Here is a 12,731-nt window from a genome sequence, read left to right as displayed (position 1 = left end):
ACGCATAAACAAGCACTGTAGTTTATTTTAAAATCCATGGATATCGTGCTGCTGTAGTAAATATTACTGGAGCACCAAATCTGAAGGAGAAAGTAGTCTGCAGCAAATGTACCATTTACTCCTGCATTTACAGTGCCAAGCTGTTTCTGAAAGCCGGAGTAGTAAGTTAAGTAGGGTCATTATACAAACACAACAAAGGCAGGGAGTAAAGATAAACCATAAACCAACCATTCTTAGATGACTAAATAGCTTTGGAAAGCCCCTTCATCCTCCACACCTTCCCCACGTTGGAGTTCATTTGACCTCTCACATCAAGATATTTGAATGAGAACATGTTGTATTGGTACCTGCAAGTCTCCCCTTGTAGACATGTTCGCTTTATGCAAATCCCATGCAACGATTTGGAGAAACCATGCAGTTGTTTGCATTGTCTCCTAATGTATTTGAATATGTCTGCATACTGGGGTCACAAAACAATATTGGAATTACATAAATTGTGCATGGCTGAGCAATTTCCAGAGTAGAGTGCTTGTCATCCAATCAGTTTAGGGTTAGGGTTTAAAATGCAAATTTTAAAAAAGCCATTTTTACAGAAAGAATACCAAATCACAGCATGTATTTTTTTTAATAGTGTCTCTGTGTCTTAATTTAGTACTTTGGACTTTATGACCATTATCATCAATGTTCGAGTGGTCAAAATGGTTACATTTTGCACCAAATGTTGTGTAACAAATGAGATAATTGAGCATGAAAATGGCCATCATATACTACATGCTCAGCTCCTATACGCTTTAAACTTTAAAATAAATATTTAAATATACACCTAAACAGAACACAACGTTTTTTTTTACATATTTATGACTTGAAAAACTCGACACACAGTGCTGAGCTGCATGTCAAATTAATCTTCAGGTTCCCAGCTTTGAGAAGATGAATACCACATATACTGTTGACCTCATATTACACCCTAAATATCCCCCGACACCCTTATAAAGGCAGAAATATATTTATGGAACAGAAGAGGTTAAGAAGAAACAAGCTGGAAAATTGTGTTGTACTCTTCGTGTTGTACACTATGCTGTGCTGTAATGTGTGCACAGTATAGTAAGCAGATAGTTGTGAATTTGTTTCTCAGGGCTGAATATTCACACTGAGGCTCAGGAGACGTTACAAAAGACAAAATTGAGTGGTTCTTGCAATTGAATGCGACATCTACTCTCACTGAGCTGCAGAACGACGCCTGACAGCTGCACACACCTCATCAAGTATTTAATGCAAACTATGTTTCATGCTTGACTCTCTGCGTGTGCTGTACGTCGCTCTGTGTGTGTGTGTGTGTGTGAGAGAGAGAGTGTGTGCAGTTGAACAAATCCTGATAAGAGCAATACAGCGTCAGGAGATAGCAGCACATCCTCTCACTCTCGCTGACACACACACACAAACACGCACAGATGAGGCCTCCAGAGTTCAGCTGGCTCTGCCCATTGCCGTGGGCAGTGAGCTTCTGTGGGGCACTGTATTATTGGTATTGTTAGATACCAAGGCTGTAAAAAAGTGTGGAAGATAGAGTGAGAAGAAAAGAGGCAAAAAAAATTGCATGGGAGTGACTGGCAGCACATATGTGAAGAGTGAGAAGAAATGTACTGAATAAAAACCAGAAAAACACATTTGGTTTTAAACCATTTCCCACCACAGAAATGATGAATTTCTGTTTGGCTTTCAGGTGTCTGCTGTTTCATCAGAGTACATCTCGCATTACACAACAAATACATGTCCTGAACTGAGTGACAGTTGCTTGTTTGAGTGCTCACACTGACGGACTGGCCAGGGCAAGAGCAGGAATGTTGTTGACATGTTGTTGAAGGTGTCAACAACATGTCAACAACTCCTTCAAGACAGCTAAAAAAGAACAGACAGTCATTGCTGAGGGATACATTGACTCGGCTTTGTACTGAACATAGACATATTTCAAGTCAGTGAGAAACTGGTTGAAGGACACAAAAACAGTTGTGGTTAAACAGTTAGCAGTTAGCTACCTTAGCACAGCCAGCTGTCTTAATTAAGCTATGTGAACAAATTTTCTTGATAAACTTACTTATTAGAAAACGAAACTGCAGTTTCTCAAATGACCACTTGAGGCTGGCTGCAGAACGAGTCAATCTCCATAAGTCGCTATGTTAAAATGTCCAACTTTGCAGCAAAAATGAACAGCTTTGCAGCCTGGTACAAAAACAGTTTTCATATTTCTAACTTATTTCCTTTATTAGGACAAATGTAGTAAATCAGATTTTTTTAACTCACTTGTTCAAACTATATAAAGGCTTAAATTTATGCATAACATAACAACATTTATGCATTAACAGCGTGGCCATTTTGACTGACAGTTGGATGCCGTTACAGACGTCATTTGGCCTACCACAGTTCTGCTGATGATCCTTTAGATTATTCGAGACGCCGTAGATTGATAGATGGTAGATTTTGATACTCAAAATGACTCTTTGAAAACCTACGTGTGACTTCACTGTGGATACTGTGGATGATGAAGAAGGCCGATGAAGCTGTTTTATTACTGAGTATGGCTGCTGAGTATCAAAGCTGCTGTTGGAAGGATTTTCAGAACTGCCTGGACGTCGGCCAAGAGGACTCTCTACTCCAAAAGCTGGATATGCACTTGTTTGACGATCGATGCATAAAAACAGGTATGACATAGTTTTGAAGCAGGATAAGCAGACTGTACAGAGTGTCAGTCTGACACATTTCACATTTCTGGACCCTGTGTGAGATGATGTTGTGTCCACCACTCTTGATAGGACTTCAGTTATTTAGCATCTTAAAAAAAGAAAAGCATTCTTTGGTGATTTGTCCATAACACAAGTAGATATATGACTCCCTTCAACCAGTAAGATGACTCTCCTCTATCACTGCCAACAGCTGCTGGTTACAGATATCAGAATAACTCTCTCGTGATGGGAGGCACTCAAAGAAAAAAAAGGACCAGGATGTAGTAGTTTGTTGTTAGTGGCAAAGCTCTGAGAAAGAATAATCCCATTCATCTCTGTCCAACTCCACAACTAAGAGCAGTGAGAGATCCGTCCATGAACTGGAGTCTGAGTTCTTGAACATCTGCTCTGCTCTTTTGGACGAGAAAGACAGTGTAGTTTCTTGAGTGCAGGTAGTTATTGGCATGATGACTGAACTTCGGCTGTAGAGGAACGAAATATGGTGAAAATAAGTATAAAATGAGTTTTGACATAGTGAGGTGGGGCCACAGAGGGATCACTTAGATAGATAAATGATAGATGGATAGATATTTATTGATCCCCTGGGAAATTTAAGCATCCAGTACCAGCATGAAATGCGTTAAACATACATAAATTACAATTAAAATACAAGATAAATGGATTTAGATGAAATTAATTTAAATTAAACCTGTGCAGTGAAAATTAAACACGTGGTAAGAAATTAGACCTGTGCTAAGGTCTGTAGAAATAGTAGAATAAGTCCGTAAAAATAGAAATAATTTCAACATGGAAGAGGACCCGCTCTTACCGTTATAAGACACAAAATCACAACAATTCTTATTTTCAGGTGATCATACACTAGTGAAAGGATAGGGACAAAACTTGAAATGCGCTTTGGCTAATCTGTTTATTTTCCCAGTGATAATTAAACCGATTTAGGGAAGGTCTAAAACATGGAAAGGACAGTTTTAGTAGTTTTTTTATGGTTGCATCCAATGGAGATACATTTCGAATTCCTCTGAAAATGACAGGTCAAATGTATGTCAATAGCACAATCACATGTGATGAAGTGAAAGAGCCATTTCAAATCCTCTCCTGATTGCTGAGGGGTCCTTGATTTACAATAGCCTCTCTGCTGGCCGGGGGTTCCTTATTTTCCTCACAACTACAGGTGTCCCACTGAGCCAGGTGTCAACCCAAATGGCAAACATAATCATGTCCTCTAGGTGGTCTTATAATTCACACACCAAGCTTCTTTATGCTTTTAGTCAACCCCTGGGAAAAATGTTTTCTACAACTCAACGGCTGAGGCTCAGAGCTGACCACACAGAGATAGCAAACAAAACACTGCATGTCTTGGAAATGATTTGGATGGGTTGCTCCTGAATGCTAGGTCACGTTGTACATGTACCAGAAATCTGCACTCTATTCGTATCCCATGGGGGCTCAGAGAGTGGCCTCTGGCTCTTGAGCCAGCTGACTTTTGAGTGGCTGGAAAGGAGAGGAAACGCAGTACAGGCTCAATCCCACCGGGCACAACTAAGCTGATCGCAGCCATTCTAGATAATGTTTGTCATTCCACCAGAAGCACCGCAGCATGTTTCAGAGGCATCCTAGAAGCAGCTCTCCACTCTACAGAGAATAGGCGACTGTTCTATTTTCGTCGAATGCCACGATCAGCGGCGTCAAGCAGCACAGAGCAGATTGAGATTGAGACATAGAAACAGGATTGAAAATCTGGTCGTAAAAACTAAAATGTATTCATGTTAGAAGCACATAAACCAAGTAAAAATGACCAAAGTCTGGTGCTTCTGGTGGGGTATGAAGTCACCTGGAGAACCAGCGCTGCAGCTGTGATGTCACAGATCTGTGCCCAGTGAGATCCAGGGGTAAGAAACTGGTTTCGTGTAGTGCCACCAAGAAGTTTACATTGCTTTTTTAGTGAAACATCTGGATGGGTTGTTACACACATTCATGGTACCCAGAGGATGAATCGTCCAGGTCATAATTATTTGCTAATCACATTCCCATCAGCCTTAGCATGAAGCTGTTAACATGCCAACACTAAAACTCTCATAAATATTAATGCTAGGGTAGTTAATGTTGGAGAAACGAGCAATAAGGAACTAGGAAACATCCAAGGCCAAAGTAATCAGGCCTTCTGCCAAAGTCACTCCCCCAAAACACATTTTCATATGCAATGAGTGCAGCACTGCGCAGGTAGGTCAGCCAGTTGGCTGTGCTTATTACAGCCTGACAGCCACAGATACAGGATTTTTTTCATTTCTTTTTCAGAGCATTTGATTTATTGATCCCTGTCAGGGTGTAAACAGAATTTCAACAAATATAACAAAAAATATGAGCACATTTACCTCAAAGCTAAAAAGCCCCATAGAGCTACTCCCCTGGGTGTAGCCTCAAGTCAAAGATTCTGTGACGTGGACTGGAGGATCAGGATTTAATCACCGACCCTATGCTTTACGGCCAACCTGCTCAAGCCTCTGATATACAGCCTCCCTGGCAAGGGCCGAAGGACAGAGAGTGGATTGAAAAGGGTCAGAAAATGTTACAAACCGTTCCATTTGTTGCCAGGAAAATAATAAACTATAGAATGAAAACAGTAGCACAAAACTACAGACTGACAGGAAATTAGACTAAAAGCATACTATGGAAACAGAAAGCTGACAGAGGAGCAGCACGGAAAAGATCAACACACACCTCGATCAGGTCGATACACAAACAAGAAACATTGTCGTCTGTCAGGGAATCATGTTTCATCTCACATCTCAGTCTCAGCAAGGGAATAAAGCTCCCACAGTTTGTATATCCCAGCAGACAGGCGCAAATAATTGTCTTAGTGATTAAGTAAGAAAGATCTGACACAGGCTGAGTACTTCCCACAGGCAGCAGACATTACAGTCAGCACGAAACTCTTCAAACACCTTGGACAGCTCCCGTACTGCTGACTCAATCAGCACCTCGGACACAGAGACAGCAATATAAACTGTGGTGTTCTCTACATAGTGAAACAAAGTAAAAAACAAAAAAAACAAAACTGTTGACTTTATGTCTGACCTCTTCAACAACGCTTCATGTGTTTACAGAAATAAAGTCTCCGGAAAAAGAAGGTGCAAAAGTCAAAGCATGTATATTGTTTTAGTTGCTGCAGTTGGCTTTTGAGAAAGAAGAAATACTTTGTGCTCTGTGTCTCCTGTTGAGTCACAACCTTGGCTTTTACTCCCGATGTAAACATAATTAAAAACAAGTTTGTGCAAAGATTCTTTTCAAGTTTTGGACTTAAGTTAAACCAGAAGGGTTCACCTCAACTGCATAGATGACTCATTTTTTTAAAACATCATGTAGATAATTTATAGCCTCAGTCAACATTGCTGAAAGGTCAGTTTACTCAACTGAAAAACATGTTTGACACTGACGAGTACTTCAACAAATTGCTACATTTTATTTGCTACTTTTAAGAAAACACACACAGTGAGGTGCAGTGTGAGCTTTACTAAACCAGTTATCTGTTAGTAGCTGTTTTTGGAGCTTTCGTTCAAATCACGTGCTGCAGCAGATGTTTGCTTTGTTGTCATGAAATTGCAGATTTTAATTTCTCCTCAACACTTTAAAGATTTCTTGTTCACGTCGACTTAAGAGTTGTCTCCATCCGTTGAGGAAAACAGAGTCAGACGATCAAAAGGTCCAGAACAGCTTGTTTTGAGATTGTTTCGTCAGCGTTTGTACTGGCTGTACTTGAGAGTCTGCGTGGACCACTGGACTTACATAAAGACTGAAAAACAACAGCACAAAGACTCAGGACTGCCAACCTCAGGCCTCTTAACAAGCACACACATACATGTGTCACTTTAGATTTAGTGGATGGATGGTTTGATAAAGACAACCTTATGATAAATGACACATCAGATGCTACAGTGACTTTTGAAATAAACATATATCCTTTGTCCAGCAGTTGTAACGTGATTTGAGTTATGTGAGATAACATGAGAAGTAGCCACAGAAGTTAAAGTAATAAAGTAAATTTCATTATTTCTATTTAGTCGTATTTTTTATTGTGTTTGTTGTGTTGGTAGTATAACATCACTGAGTCATCTGGACTCCTGCTTCTTAGTTATGTAACTTTGGGATCCAGGTTGGGTGAAGCACATAATGTTTTATGGCACTAAGTCACACAGTTTGGTAAAACTGATCCATTTTTTATAGAGAAAAATGTTTTCTGTCCTCCGGCTGCCCTGTCTCAACTTGCTGTTGAGTTTCTTGATGGACAGTAAATAAAGTGCTGAAAGCTAACTGGCTCAGTTAGCCATGAGCTAGATAGATAGATAGATATACTTTATTTATCCCAAGCTACACCATGGAAGTGTTTGTTTGTACACCTCTAGCACAGGAGATTTGGTCGGTCAGTGTTTTCAGGCCTGTGGCGGCAGGGCGGATACAGACAGGGAGCAACGCCAGAATGGGCAATCGAGCTGGGTGAGTGGGCAACGTTACAGCGCGCGTTATCGTCCTCTGCTGAGCATAACAAAGGGCGAGGAGCCCAAATCCTTCATAATGTTGTTTTAATGTCAAATAAACAGAACTAAAGCTTTTGGCCTCATCCCTCTCTCAGACTAGCAAACTGAAATATAAAGTGACAGAGAGATTTACCTTCTCTGGGCTGCAAATTATTCTCACATCTGTGATTTTACTCTGCAGGCAGATGACAAGAACACAAAACATTACTGTTGATGGTCACGACGATCACTCACAAGGTTGTTAATTCTGCAAATAGAAAGAGTCGAAGAGATGAAAACGCTGGTAATTTAGAGACGGAGCTCTGACAAATGACTGTTTCCAGGATGTAATGAGTAAAGCAACAAGATTTAAAATTAATGCCATCTTTTACCCCGAGTAATGACGAATAAATCACCTTTTTATGGATGCCACATTTAATACTTTCAATTGAATTCAAAAACAAAGAATGCAATGAAACCTCTTTTTTTTTTGGAACATGCTTTCATTCAGTTTAGTCACACACATGCACAGGCTGTCCTTATTTGTCTATCATCAGGCCTTGTGGTTGGGGGAGGTGGGTGATGCAGAGGGGACGATGCCCAGCGGCGAGCACTTTTCCCCCAGGAAGGGCTGAGTGCCTCTCCCTCTCTCTCATCCCGCCTCGAGCTTCATCATTTATAGAAGAGACAAAATAAAACAAACACAACAAAACGGCGTGAAGTCTGAGAACGGCGGCTCTCACGTTTCATACATGGAGAGAGTAGCTGGAGATGCACACGGAGCCGAGTTTGTCCAATTCCTGTTTCTGCCTCCCAGAATCCCTCTGCAGGCAGCAGTCAGGTGGAAACTCTCTATTAAGGAGAACAACAATGCTACACACTGTGTATGTGTGCGTCGAGCTGGATGTAACATTAATGGTGTGATTAGCCAGGTTATTAAAGCTAAATTTACTCTAAATGCTCTGCGTCTATTTTTGCACCTGAAAGTACCCTGATTAACATATAGCTATTAGCATAAGCATAGCCTAGCAGAACTATTTATGTGTGTGTGTGTGTGTGAGTGAGAGAAAGAGAGGAAGAGAGGAGGTGAGGCAGGGACTAGTTGTCATCAGTCATGCATGACATCTCTCCACTGTGTGCATATTTGAGATTTATGGCTTTCTACCAGGGAAGCCATGTTGCCTTTGTTGCTCAAACTGACTGACAGAGACCGTGGTGTCAATCAAACATCATCTGTCAGCGTTTACTAAAGCCAGCAGAAAGTCCACCATCAGAGCTGTGAAAGGAGCCGTTTAGCCTGGATAAAGGGCTGCTCCAGTGATTTAGTATTTGAGGACTCGCATGGCACAGATTAAAGACAGGGTGGTTCAAATTGAAAACAGCAGAGATCGAGATATTCTTTTAGTACTTAGTGCGAGAAGAAGAGTGATGGTCCAAACCCATTTCCATAATACAACAGTAAAATTCTAAACTCTACTCTGTGTGGAGGACCACACAGAAGCAATTTAAGCAAACCAATAATCCATCCATTCATTATCTGTAGCCGCTTATCCTCATAAGGGGCACGGTGGAGCTGGAGCCTATCCCAGCGATAGGTGGGGTACAACCTGGACAAGTCAACAACCATTCACGTTCACATTCACACCCACAGACAATGTCACCAATTAACCTATTAAGTGCATGTCTTTGGACTGTGGGAGGAAATGTCTTTGGACTGTGGGAGGAAGCTGGAGTACCCAGAGAGAACCCACGCAGACACATGGAGAACATGCAAACTCCACACAGGAAGGCCGCAGTCTTTGTGAACCAAAAATGATTTATTAAATTCAACTTAGTCTGAGCAAACCATACTGTGTTATGTCAGCAATCAGTACTGAGTGTGGGTGTTGGGTGCTAGAAAACTGTGTGCTAACATAGATAAGATAAACTAAACACAATCAACAAAGAAATAAAAACCAAAGTGGCTGCCTTCCAGAGGGACCAAGAGTAAGAGCAATGGCAAGAGCAAAGGCAACGAGGAGAAGCCATCTTGAGATCGTACAGCTTATAAAGGCTGCCAGCAAGTGATCAATCAATGAGGTAGGAGGAGCCAAACCATTAAAACAGGCTGTTGCACACACAAAATAGCCTCTACAAAAAAAAAAAAAAAACAAGATGAGAAATGTGACTTCTGTATCCTGTATTGTCCACTCACCCGCCCATTTTTATTTTTATTTTTTACATGAAATGGTTCGGTCCAGGCTTGATGACATTTGCTAATGGCAGTAAATTATGGCTGAGGAGTCCTCAGGCGTAGCATCATGTCTCAGCTTCCTAAAGAAAAATCTAGCTTCCCAAATCGAGGAGAAAAAGGAGAAAAGAAAGACGACTTGTGTGTTACCAAATTCAGAAATGCAGCTCTAGTCATGGAAATTAACCTGATCTTAGTCCATAGCGAGATAGGCGAACCAAACATTAGTTACCGAATATCTCCACAGAAAGGTGTTTTTTTTGGGGGGGGGTTGATAACATTTAATCAATGCAGAAGAACGTTTATCAGAATTATTCACAGTAAATCAGCTGTCCCTGCTGTGCCTGGAGACGGGCCAACAGATGCAGCTTCAGGCTCAGCGAACCAGCCCTACTCCAAACTGAAAGAGGAGATGAGCTGCACTGTGTTGAATGAAATGTCAGTTGGCACAAAGTCCCTAGGTGTGGAGTAAGAAAGAAATGAGCTTACCAGACCTGTGTATCTCACTACTTCGTAGTAGGGACTGTTGGTGGTTGGGTTGCATTGTGGGTTTTGCAGGCACCAGATTTGACAATGAATAAAAACATCTCTGGCTCTGCAGCATCAATTTTGCTCTTCCTCCTCCCTGAAAAAGGTGGCTGCAAGAAGTACATAAGGAAAATATTAGTATACATCCCCGAATGCAGGATGAGGCATCAGCATCTTTATATCATTACAGTATAGCTTCTTTGAATAAAGGTAAGTAAAAGGATATTAGTACTGTTGATTTCAAGTTTAAGGTTGGTGTTTTATTCCATTTTATTATTTTACTTTATAGATCTAAAGTTTTTTCCATTATATCTTAAAAAATAATACTTAATACTCTGGGTATAAGGCTGTGCTGTCAGTCAAACATCATCTGTCAGCGCTTACTAAAACCTGCAGAAAGTCCACCATCAGAGCTGTGAAAGGAGCCACTTTCGCCTTGATTCAGACGCCCAGAACAAAACGTTTTCTTTGACTATATATCAGTCCTGAAAGCAAAATGAAAATTAAATCTGCCCGTCCTTCCTACCCTTCTTCCCCTGCTTGATGGATGACTTTGACAGAAAAATGCTGTCAATCCCAATAAAATCAGTATGAAAATCAGTATGGACATGGACGCACACACACAATATCACAATATATATATATACGTACATATATATATATATATATACAGTATATAGCGGAGAGAGAGAGAGAGAGAGAGAGAGAGAGACAGAGAGACAGAGAGAGAGAGAGAGGCTTGAATGTCAACATGTTGAAAAAACTTGAAGCAGTTTTTCTTTTTTCCTCAAGCTCATGATATCCAGGGAAATTTTCACGCTGAAACAAACATACACAATCACACACACACAATCACGCACACACTCTCTTACACAAAGTGAGTGCTGACCGCTGGAGGCTGAGAATAGATGTTCCAAGTTGGATGCAGTTGATGTAACTATTATTTCTCCTCTCTTTCTGCTCTACTCTTTCCCGGTTCATGTTACACCTATCTCGTCTTCTCTCCCTCCTCCTCCTCTGCTGCTGCTCTCTCGTTTCTCTCTATTTCATCTCCTCTCTTTCTCACTCTTCTTCCTCCCCTTTCCTCCCCTCTGACTAGGCTCAACTCACTCCAGTATTTTTAGTATTTGTGAGTAGGCGTCGCCAGGTCCTTATGAATTTTCATGGGTTTGTTTAGTGTGTAGGCTGACACGCTGCTCTCTCTCCCTCTGTGTCTCTCTCTCTCTCTCTCTCTCTCTCCCTCGTCTTCCATCCATCTAGCTCTCTCACACATACAATCACCACAGTTTAAGAACACAAGTGTACATGCAAACACACACACACGTGTTAAGTGTGTAGGCTGACTGCTGGTTAATGTGGATGTTTGAAGTCTTGGGAAGAGCCAACAGCCTTCAGCGGGCCTGTCAAAATCAGCGCTATCACCCTCATCGTCCTCCATCATCCTCTCCTCTCCGACTTTTATGCTTCTTGTTTTCCTCCGGACTCCTCTCCAGCTGTGAGGGGGTTGCTCAGATGGAGATGTTATTTATCGAGGAAATTAATTATCTTAATTTATCGGCTTAATCTCACACCCCTACAGTGTGGCTGTTTGTGGTAGAACATTCAATCTGATGTATTTGTGTGTGTAGCCTTTAGATTACATCTTCATATCTAGCCTTCAGGAGTATCCACATGTATGTATGAGTGTGTTATGGGTTGGATGTTACTGCAGGGGTACAAGGAATATTTTGCTCCTATGTTACAGTAATTACATTACAGCCTGACATGTAGTGTGGCTCGTTTCTATTAATTAAATAAGAGGCAGGGGCTTGTGTCTTGATCTTATAGACACTCTGTGTGTTTTATGATGTTTCCATGCAGGCCATTTCAAAGAAAGTCTGAAAAGCTGCAGCGGGACTCCTCACCTCTTTGTTCTCCTCATTCCTCCGTCTCCTCTGGCTGCAGCTGGCCTATGGCTTGTGACAGATCTCCCAGCATGCGTAAGTGTGTTTGTGTGTCTGAGAGTGTGTGTTTGCCTATGTGATCCTCTCTCCTGTCCCACTTCAGCCCAGATTAGAGTGTCCGTCTCCTTAGGGAGATAAAAATATAAAAATAAAGCTTTTTTTCTTTTCTTTTCTTTTTTTTTTTTTTACCAGAATACTGATCTAAACACACACACACACACACACACACACACACACACATCACATATATACACATCTCTCTCTCTCTCTCTCTCTCTCTCTCTCACACACACACACACACACTGATGGTAATGGTGCATTATGAGAGAGTGGGTTAGAGAGAGAGAGAGAGAGAGCCCTTTTACAGCAGAATCCCAAAAAGCCTTTTTCTCTGAGTAGTCAGCAAACCGCAGAACAAGACAGACGGCTGGACAGACAGACAGACAGACAGACAGACAGACAGACAGACATTTGCAAATAAGGAATACTTTATAATAAGTTTCTAAATTGTATTACATGGCCATTTTTTGGGTTACCTTGTTGTGAAAATCCCCCTTTGAAAGTTATTTGTCCTCCTCCAGTATAATCTAACTTTATGTCTTTTCCAGCTCTTTAATAAGATCACCTCTAATCGACACTTAACTTCTGAACAAGATTAAGAGTCTACGGCCATGCAAGCAGCTGTGTGAGGCTGTACTAGTAGCACAGTGGTACTTTGAGATAAATGCATCAGCATACTAACATGCTCACATTCAATATGCTAACATGCTGATATTCA

This window comes from Larimichthys crocea, chromosome X (assembly GCF_000972845.2).
Source record: "Larimichthys crocea isolate SSNF chromosome X, L_crocea_2.0, whole genome shotgun sequence".
Taxonomy (NCBI): Eukaryota; Metazoa; Chordata; class Actinopteri; family Sciaenidae; genus Larimichthys; species Larimichthys crocea.
This window is presented reverse-complemented; position numbering follows the sequence as displayed.